At 42.5% G+C, this 10,265-nt stretch overlaps 1 pseudogene; it reads left to right on the forward strand.

The window, feature by feature from the left end:
* The first annotated feature begins 7,305 nt into the window (after positions 1 to 7,305).
* LOC147308931 (uncharacterized) lies at positions 7,306 to 10,175 on the forward strand (annotated as a pseudogene).
* Positions 10,176 to 10,265: the final 90 nt, after the last annotated feature.

A 10,265-nucleotide genomic window follows, 5' to 3' on the forward strand; every position in this document is an offset into this window, starting at 1 on the left:
TCTTCAGCGTCCTCGATCGACAGTCCCGCCAGGCACACGACCCTCCATGTCTGCCACCCGTCCATCGTGTATCCGGCAGGGAAAGTCCCTCCAGGGCACTCAGGCTCTCCCGAGCCCAGACTTCTCGTTGAGAAAAGGGTGTCAATAGCATTCAGAGACCAGTTGATCAAATCCATAATTCTCTTATAGGTTTTAGAGAACAGACTGAGAGAGAGTGTTCCAGGGAAAGTAATACACACGAGACAAGACAAGGACACAGAGGCTAAGCAGGGAAGATAAGGGGAAGGAGGAGAGGAGAAAAGTGCGACTGCCTTTGCCGAGAGCCAAACGAATACCTGAACCAATAACTTGGTGTTCCCAGGTAGGATAACAGAGCCCTCTTTTCCACTTTTTCCATGTAAGTGTTGGCCACAATGGATGAAACTGGGAAACCCATGGCACACCCATCTTTCTGCCTGTAGTACTCACCCTTGTATGTGAAATATGTGGAATGAACACAGTTCCAAGAGCAAACAAACTTGGTCAGTGCTGAGAGTGGTCCTGTTGCTGAGATTGGGGTCATCCTGTAATCTCTTACGAACTACCGGCCTAGTCTATCCCAACCCCACCCTGTGACCACCTGGACCACTTTGAACTTAAAATGCTGGTGAGCCAGATACCACCGCATCCATGCGGTTGAGCCATTGCAGCAAGGCATGATCCGAAAAGAGGATGAAAGGGCAAGAGGTAATAACAAAGATAGTTGACTGACAGTGGATGGCCAGGCCTTCCTTCTCTACAGTGCTGTACCTGCCCCCCTGCTCTGACAGGTTTCATGCTGATGTACACCACTGGAACAAAACGCCCCCCAGCCCTGTGTTTGGGGCATCAGTCTGAAGAATAAAAAAAGAGGGATAAGTTAGGCATCTGGGTTCCCCACAGAGACCCTCCTTCCCCCGCACAAACGCCACCTGGCACTACTTTGTCCACTGGGGCACCCTTCCAGGTGAGGTCGGTTAAGGCTCCACAAAGCCTTTATGGTGAAATAATGTTCTTTCCACTTCAGGATTATGGCTCCAACAGTGCAAATTCTTCTGTAACCTATGCCATCAGTATATTTTGCAGCAATACGGTTGCAAATATCTCGAGGGAGCTTATTGGTTTTATGCATCAAGAGATGTTTCTTATGTGACACCTTGGTAATGAGACACCTTTTTATATCAGTTGGGACTGAACCAGCTGATATAAATGTGCACTAAGTGGCAGGGTTACTTTCTAATTTCCAATAGATGTCAGCTGGTGTCATGCCATTTCCCATCTCCCTTTCTTTGTGTGTTCAATACTTTTTTCCCGTGTGATTTCTCATTATTAAACATAACTTAGTTTATGGATATATGTGGTTTGATTACTTTACTTGTGTGGAATGGATGGGTCTTGGATGTTTACCTAAAATATTGTGGCATGTTCAATACTTATTTTACCCACTGTATCTTTTGATAACAGCTTGCACCAATGACCCACTGGGTTTCTTTCAGGATGAAGCCAGATGTTCTGGATTTTTGACTTCAGTTGTTGCCATACTGGTTGGACTGGACTGGTTTTGGGGAGGTTGCTCTTAAAGCTACAGCATTTATAAATGAGCAGTGTGTTTGTGAACAAAAAGACACAATCACTGCTCATTACTATTCAGAATTAACCTCAGACATCACTCTGAAAAGTTTGAATGAATATAAATTTATTTGTATATCTCTTTGTCTCTTTATTTAATCAACTTGTTACTATTCAACATAAAAGCATTTGAGAATGAAATAAACAATTCAGTCTAAAGTAGAAGATATAACGTTATTGATCATTGCTTATTCAATTAATAATTAAGTAAAAACATAGGACATCTGAACAAACCACAAAGCTTCTAAAACAATGTCCTTTGGACAGGTGAGACCAAAGTGGAGATGTTTGACTGTAATGCTTAGCACCATGTTTTGTGAAAACTAAACACAGCATATCAGCACAAAAATCTCATACCAGTTTTCACCCACGTTGGTGGAGGGGTGATGATTTGGGCTTGATTTGCAAATTTGTAGGAACTTGCCTTGAGTCTCTTCTATACTAAAATATTCTAGAGTCAAATGTGAGGCCGTCTGTCTGACAGCAAAACCTTGTCTAAAGTTGGGTCTCACAATCAAGTCAAAGTTTAAACTTGAACTTGACAGAAATGCTGTTCTGGCCTATGAAGCAATGATGTTAAGAAGAGTGGGCATACATAATAAAAACCATAACATAATAACATAAAAACATAATAAAACCATACAGAAAATGATTACTTCAAGTTAGGGCTGGGCCATATTATACCGTTCACGGTAATACTGGTATAATGTTAGGCAACGATAGGAAAATGAAATATCGCGATAGAATATGAGTAAAACGCGCATGCGCAGTGCCTTTGTTTTCATACGCACATGGCCGATTGTTGAGTGAAACAGATGAACCAGAATTGGTTTGTAAAAATGGTGCAACTTCATTGATGTGGAACTGGTTTGGTGTTTGTCGGTCAGATACACGACAAAGCACATTTTTTTGCAGAACATGCAAGCGGCCGTCGTTATTGTCGTATTTGTCGGACTAAGATGCTCTTCTGGGAGTAATCTGGGTCCTAAACTCCGTATTCTTCAGGTCAAAGGAACACTGCAGCATCACTGAGAGTTAAAAACTGTCTAAATTCTTTCATCTTTAATAAAACGATCAGCATTGCTGCTTAACCAGGTGAAACTATGAAGTTTAACTTCCAGGCATCCATGAAAACAAAATTTATTACATTTAACGGAGTTAGAAGTTAGCAGGAAGCTAGCGGAAGTTAGCTTGCTAGTTTCGCTAGTTACCTAAGCATGATATAGCATGTTCTGACAGAGATTTCTGGAAAAATTCAAACGTACAGCTCTGCTATCACGTCCAACATAAATGAAGACAGGAAACTAAACAGCAGTGACGTTTGTAGGGTTACTGAAGTTGGGCTAGTTGGTATATAATGATGTGCTACCTGACTGCTAGCGACACAGCTATGTTAGCATAACATAAACAGTGAAGCTGGAGGACGAACACTAACACTTTTCCACTTATAAAAGTTAACGTTAAAGTTCCTGATAGCTAGAGACAAATGCAATCGCATGGCAGGATTCTGTAAACGGACCAAACTTCAGTCAGGAGAACAACTGAGATAATCCATCCACAATACGAGGTTAGTCATTAATATACTGCAACAACATGGGAATAGCAGAATTCATTCATTAATAAATCAATGGTACAGAAGTGGAGGAAGCAAGAAGAATGAGTTTAATAAAGTTTGATTTATCTGACTGCTTTGTTTCGCTTAATGTGCCTTATAATCCCGTGCACCTTATGGTCCGAAAAATATGTACTGCACACTGCAGTTTAATGTTGCAAAGCACCTCTTTTTAACTTCAGTGGATATTATACATGGTTATGCTCAGGATATGTCAGCCCATTTCTACTGGAAATGCCTTTTGGTTAAACTTTCAGCAAGGAATTTGCATTTGCACTGTTACATTTTTTATAAAGCTTTTAATGTACATAAAAACCAGCTTCTTGTTTAAGTGAAAATAAATGGAAGGTTGTCTTTTTGCGCTAGTAATGTTGTGGAGTTGTATTTTGTCTCGCATCAATTATATCGTCGGTTATATCGTTATCGCAAATTTTCAAATATATATCGTGATAAATATTTTTGGCCATATCGCCCTGCTCTACTTCAAATTATTGCTGCTAAGGTATATGAGAAAAACAGTAACACTATCAAGAGAGACTTGACTTTTAAAAATCAAGTTTTCAATCAAGTTTTTGCCAGCTTGTGTGTTTGTTGTTTGCTGCAACAAAACAGGAAGCAACTGAAATATTCAGATTACAGCTTAGTTGATTTTCTTTGTGGAGGTAAGTTTGATCCACTTTGGTTCCTCTTGTAGAATAAGGAGGGGATGTTTTTCTCATTATCATTTAATATTTTAATATGCCATTATTAGTTCATTAGAAGTATATAACCAGCTTTGCATTAAGCATGAATTGAAGTTTTTGATCTTACATTATTCTTTGCATTACAGTGATGGTGATAACTTTAGTTTGATCTTTTTACAGGTACCAGAATAATAACATGATTTTCCATTGCAGATGTAACCATGATCATTCCATACACATTGCAGTTTGTTGCTCATTCTAGAGTTGTGCTCAAGGTAATTAAAGGTTAAAAGCTACAGCCAGCGCGAGTCTGGCTGATCTATGGAGGGCAAAGGCTTTGAGCTTGGAAGGCCGCACGCGCTTACACAGCACTTATAAGATGTTATTCTTGGTGATTTTGTGCTTAGTCATGTTTTAATATGTTTTAAGTAGAAGTAGCTGATCCAGCAATATTCATTTAATATTATATACTTGATTTAGAGCAATACACACTGATGGTCTTAATAAATGAAAGAGTCCTTGTAGTTGCCATGTTGTGTCTTAGCAGGGTACAGACGGTTCCAGGAGACGGGGGGCAGTTAGCATCTGCCCTCGGGAAGGAGACAATGTTATTCTTTGTGTTAAATAAAATTGTCAACATTGATTGTATTACACCTGTCACTACGCATGAGGGGGCGTTCTAATACCCTGATTTCATAAAACTATGGAGATGTGTTTTTTGAGATGAGATCTGAGACTGTCTGCATACAGTGTCCATCTCCCACGTGTGTGATCATTAAATCATCGTTTGACTCAACCCGACCGGACCAGTGTTGTTATTGTGGGTTTTTCCTCTGGTGTCCATCTCCAATATTTTTGAACCATAACATTTTGGGGGCTCGTCCTGTGGTATTGGGGTGGACGTGCGAGGTGTGGACGGTCTGAGGTTGTCGAGCGGACAGGCACGGACCAGGGATCTGATGTGAGTGAGCTCCGCGGGTGCTTCTAAAGGTAAGGCACTGCCTGTTGAGTTGATTCCCAAATTGTGCCAAATTGGGCTGCATTAAATTAAAAGTTTGCTCACTGACGTTGCTGGTGGGTGTCTGTTTTGATTTTGATGAGAATCACCGTGTGTTATGCAGTTAAAGTTGTTTAAGAGTATTTAATGAAGTTGAAGAAATATGAAAGTAATAATGCTGAGTTTGAGTCCCTGGATACTGAGCTGAAGGCTCAGGTAGTTTGGTAGGGAAATTAGGACAGAAACTGTTCTGGAGGTAACAGATACTGTTTAATAGTTTTACAAATTAGGTCAGAAACTGTTCTGGAGGTAACAGATACTGTTTAATTGATATGTTAAAATTTGTCAAAATTGTTTAGGTGAAAATTGTTATAGGACGGCACTGGAAGATGCTAAGAAGCACATAGCCCGGAGGTTACGCTCCCTCCTGGCCGTGGACGCGCGGTCTTGACCTGTCGGCGAACAGGGTTAGTTCAGTTTGGTTTAACTGTGGGGTACAGGGCATCCTGAAATAAGCTAGGAGTTAGAATCTCCTCACCGTTTAAATGGTGTGATGTGCTTTTTTGGACACAGTTAAATTGAGTTAGGGATTTTAGAAATCAGGCCATAGGCTGTTCTGGAGGAAACAGATACTGGTTAATTGATTACAAAAAAGTGAAGCTTTCTTCGGTTGGACCCGTTATTTTAAATTTGTCGAAATTTGTTAGGTGCTGAATCTGTCAGGCCTGTCAGTGGTTGTAAATATAAGACGTCTTTGTGATATAAAATAGAGTTTTGTCTGAGCTTTGTGTGACCCTGTGTGTGATGAGAGCGCAGCTGCAGCGCTGAGAGCTATTTTTAGACGGTGTGAACATGCAAATGAGCGTGTGGCTGGGAGGAGAACGGAGCTTTTCACTTCCTGCCCAGAGTGTGTGTGAGCCTTAGAAGCAGAAGGCCTTTTATTGCTGAAAGCCTGTAAAGAAGCTGCTGGTTTTGATGTTATAACAATATAAATGGCTTTTGATTTATTGTTGTGAATATGTGCTTTATGAACTCACTTGTTTGTTGATTTATGTAATGTAAAAAGCATTTAAGACTGAGTAACTTCAGTTTTTGAGGAGCATAAGAGAGTGTTCCTAGATCAGAGTAAGCTGCTGTAAGTCAATTGAAAACAATTTAATTAAATCTTAAATATTTTATACTGATAACACAACTGATTTTAAGCCATATCTTTAAATAAGTAAAGTTCATGAAGTTTTCTGAGCTGCCATGACACAGAGAAAGTGGAGTGTTTCACCCTGAAAGGAGGAAATGATGCTCTGCCTTTGTTGTCAAGTTCAAACATAGGCCTTAAATAAATATGAGCCACTAATAAGCGTGACATAATTAATAATTTCAAACAATAAAGCACATTGGGTGAGTGACCCAGATAACAATAATTTATGAGCACGCAATAAAGTGGACCTGTTAGAACCCCTTTGACATTTGTCCCTTCAACAATAAATGATTATATTGTGTCCCATGCACTAAACAGTCCCATTTAATACTGTTAAATCGTTGTTTAAATAGAATAAGCAAACATGCCTGTGCTTTATTTTGCAACCTGTAACATACAAATTGCAGAGGAAGAGGGTCGACTGGAGGTGACCTGTAAATGTCACATAGTGACTGAGGAAGGTGTTTCACCTTATGAGATGACAGTGTGGTCCGAGATTGAGCTGCATGAGCTAAATGCCTATATACAACGTTGCCTATTTCTATTTCAAGGCTTAAAGGAGATGACTGAGCATGAAAATGATCCAAATTGGGAGCCCACAGAGGCCGCCCACTTTGCTCAGGCTATGGTAGAGTCGGTACTAGACGGTTTTGATTTTGATATGCATGCTTGGGAAATAATGTAATTATCTGTGGAGATGTCTCCAAGCGATTAGTAGATTTAAAGGAGACAAATGTGTGCTTGAGAGTGCGTGGTTGAAATTGTGTGTGTGGGTGTGCGTTTGAAAGGCTTTGAAACATAGGTTTGATTTGAATAAAGCTAATCACAGTACTATGGTTTGGCATTGAAGTAGAGCGAGCTATACAGCTAATTATTGAGGAGTTTGGAATTAATTGGTCCATTGCTCCCTCGCTCGGTAAATAACACAGTGAATTTGTTAGTTTGTGAGCAAACATGATATTGTTTTGGAGCAATTTTCTGTGAAAAATTTAAGGCTGTGTGAATGCATTCGAGCTGTGTTATTGTTTTGTGCCCCAAAGTTAACATGCAGTGTGTATGAGTTTATAACATTTATGTTACAGAGTGAAAAATAGTTATTAAAAGTGAATATTGAAAGAGGCTTGGTTAAGTCTTGACACACTGCGTTGGCTGTGTGTCTTACCAAGCAGATCACAAGGAGACAGTGACCCTGGGAGGAGCGAAAGTAATTCTGAAAGCTAACAGGCAGACATTGCGGAGTGATCCAGAAGGAGGAGCCGTATAACGTCACAAAAAAGGGAGGTAAGCTTGTGTTCTAGGATAATGGCTGACGGCCCGAACACGACACCTACTGGGCACAGAGGCTATAAGCCTCTAAAGGAGCAGCAGCAACAGTTAAAAAGAGCTATTCGCTTAGCTTCCCCTGGATCATCAAAGTTAGCTGAGAAGGAATGCAAAGCAATGGAAGCTGAGCTAAACAAGCTTATTGCTTCCCAACAGAGAGGGCTGGATGACAAAATAGCCCTAAGTCTTGTGCTCAAAATAGAAGGAGAGAGATGTGAGCAGCAATTGGAACAACTGCAAACCGAGGCAGAGAAACGTTCGATCAAATTAAACAACAAATCAAGAAACTACAGCAAACTCATGCAAAGTGTTGCAAGTGGATGTTCTTGTGGAATGGAGCATCTTCCTGGATGGAGGAGGATGACATAGCTGAAACAGAAGATATGGAAAGCATAATGGAGGCTTTGAAACAACTGAAAGACCAAAATAAGAAGCTGGAAGACCAAATGAAGAACTGGATTCCAAAACCAGGAGATGCTAACAAGTATCACACAGCAGAGATTCTTCCTTGGGCCACATTAACATCTAATGCCATAGGACGACAATATGTCATGCCTGTAATGACCCTCAGAGGAGGACAAGTTCAAGGCCCTGATGGACAGACGGCAGTGGTTGTGGGAGGAGTAGCTGATGTTGAATACACCAGAGCACCACGGGTGTTTCATAATGAAGGGCCTATGACAGTTAAATGTCAGTCCCTGAGTGGGGAAGGGAAAGAGATAACATCAGCCGCAGAGGAAGGCTTGCCTTTGCCTTCTTGTTCACATGAGAGAGAAGAGCAGGCCCAAACCAGGTCAAAACACTCCAAAGCAATGGCCAAGTCAGACACATGGGCAGGAGAAGTATTCGGACGAATGCTTGAAGCCCCGCAAGGGCTATTGGAAGTATTAAATACACTGAAGACCGTAAAGGACAAAATGACCAAAAGCATGGCAGAAGAGGAGAGCGACAATGACTCATCTACCACAGAGGAGGAAGAAGATGATGAAGATAACGACAGAGGAGGAGTCGCGTCAGAACCAAGTATAGCCAGGAATCTTAGGTCAAGACAGGTGAAAAAAGAGCAGGGACAGAGGAGGCCTATTTTTAAGAGTTCAAAAGGCAAGGGAAAATTGGGACAGTGTAAAACTGTGACCAAAGCAGAAAAAGCTGCGGGCACTCATTATAATTTGCCTTTAGTGGCTGGTGCAAAAAATGAACCAGTGTACCGCGCATACAAAGTAAGAGATTTGGAGGCATTGGTTAAACAGCTTCCACCTATAACTGGGGGCGGAGCAAGGTGGTTGCGTGAATTAGGCAGACTAACAGAAGGAGAGGAGCTTGCGATTGGCGATTTTCGCGCCATTTCTGCGCGGTGTATGCTCGGTGGTGGGCTAGCAGATGTAGAGGCTATAGCTCGCACAACTCGCCATGCAAATGATTTGCCTTATCATGAAGTGCAATGTGCTTTGTCTGACGCAGTCCGTGAAAAGTACCCAACCCCTAATACAGGAGCCATACCTAAAATAATTTGGGACCCCCAAAACACACCTAGAGAGTTTTTAGAAAAAGCCAGAGATCAGTGGTTGTTAGAAACAGGTACCCATCCGGGTAGAGAAGGTGAGCATCGGGCGTGGTTTCGCTCAGCGGTGCTGGCAGGGCTGCCAAACCAGGTCACAGAAGATCTACAGAAAAACCCAGATTTTGCCGTAGCAGATTCGGTGCAGTGGGAAAGACACGTCTCACATCGTTTGCAGCTGGAGCAGGACAGGGCGAACAAGCAGAAAAAAGAGTTGGAGGAGGCACAAGCGTCTCTACTCAAACTACAGTTGGTGGAGGCCAGAAACAAAGCCAGCGAAAAGAAAAAAGAGGGAAAAGAAAAAACAGAAAAAATTATGATAGTTGCGACCCAGCCTGGTCCTGGGCCTGAATGGCCAGATAGTGGCCCGGGTCCCTGCACTAATGACGGATGGCCCGCCAATGCACCAAGGCAGAACCAACCCACAGGGAATTGGGGAACCGGTGGATCGTACAGAGGGCGTGGTGGCTCAGCGGGGGGAGTACAAAGAGCTCGTAACACGGGGAATCTCAGCGGTGTGCCTTGGAATGTCTGTTGGAGGTGTGGAGCAGAGGGTCATTGGAGCAAATATTGCCCAGAACGTCGTCAGAACAATCAAAGAAGAGGCTACCAATCCCAGGCACGTGGAGCTCCGAGAGCAAGAGATGGCTCTAGGGGAGCATATCAGGCCCCAAACCCGAGTGCAGCACCAGCCGCACAGTATCTAGTGGCTGACTGGAGGGAGGACCAGTACTGAAGGGACCCGGAGGGACCAAACAGTATGGTGATGGCAGATCCCATGCTGTTAATGACTGTAGAAGGGACAGAATTGCCCTTCTTAGTAGACACTGGAGCAACATATTCAACCTTGAGAGCAGCACCAGACAGTGCAACGTTGTCCTGCCACACAGTGAACGTGGTGGGTTTTTCCGGGATCCCGACAACTCTGCCAGTGACTGACCCAGCTTTGACAAAGCTGGGCAAGCAGACTTTGAAACACAACTATGTGGTGTCATCGCAAGCGCCAGTAAATCTTATGGGCAGGGACCTGCTCGTGAAGTTGGGCGCCACAATCACATGTTCAGCAGATGGATTATCTGTGACTCTGCCAGGGGGCCAGCATTTTCCGTGCCTGGGAACAAGTTCAAAGACTCAATATCTGCTTCAAGACTGTGAAAGAGCAAAAGTCAATATCTACTGGGGGAGACTAGTGAAAGAGGATGTTCTGAGGCAATTTCAGCTGTGGAGACCCTGGATAATGAGCTTGGCAG

This window comes from Aulonocara sp. 'chitande type north' Nkhata Bay, linkage group LG18 (genome assembly GCF_057382095.1).
Source record: "Aulonocara sp. 'chitande type north' Nkhata Bay isolate Kocher_YH1m ecotype deep benthic linkage group LG18, A_spYH_male_GT1.1, whole genome shotgun sequence".
NCBI lineage: Eukaryota > Metazoa > Chordata > Actinopteri > Cichliformes > Cichlidae > Aulonocara > Aulonocara sp. 'chitande type north' Nkhata Bay.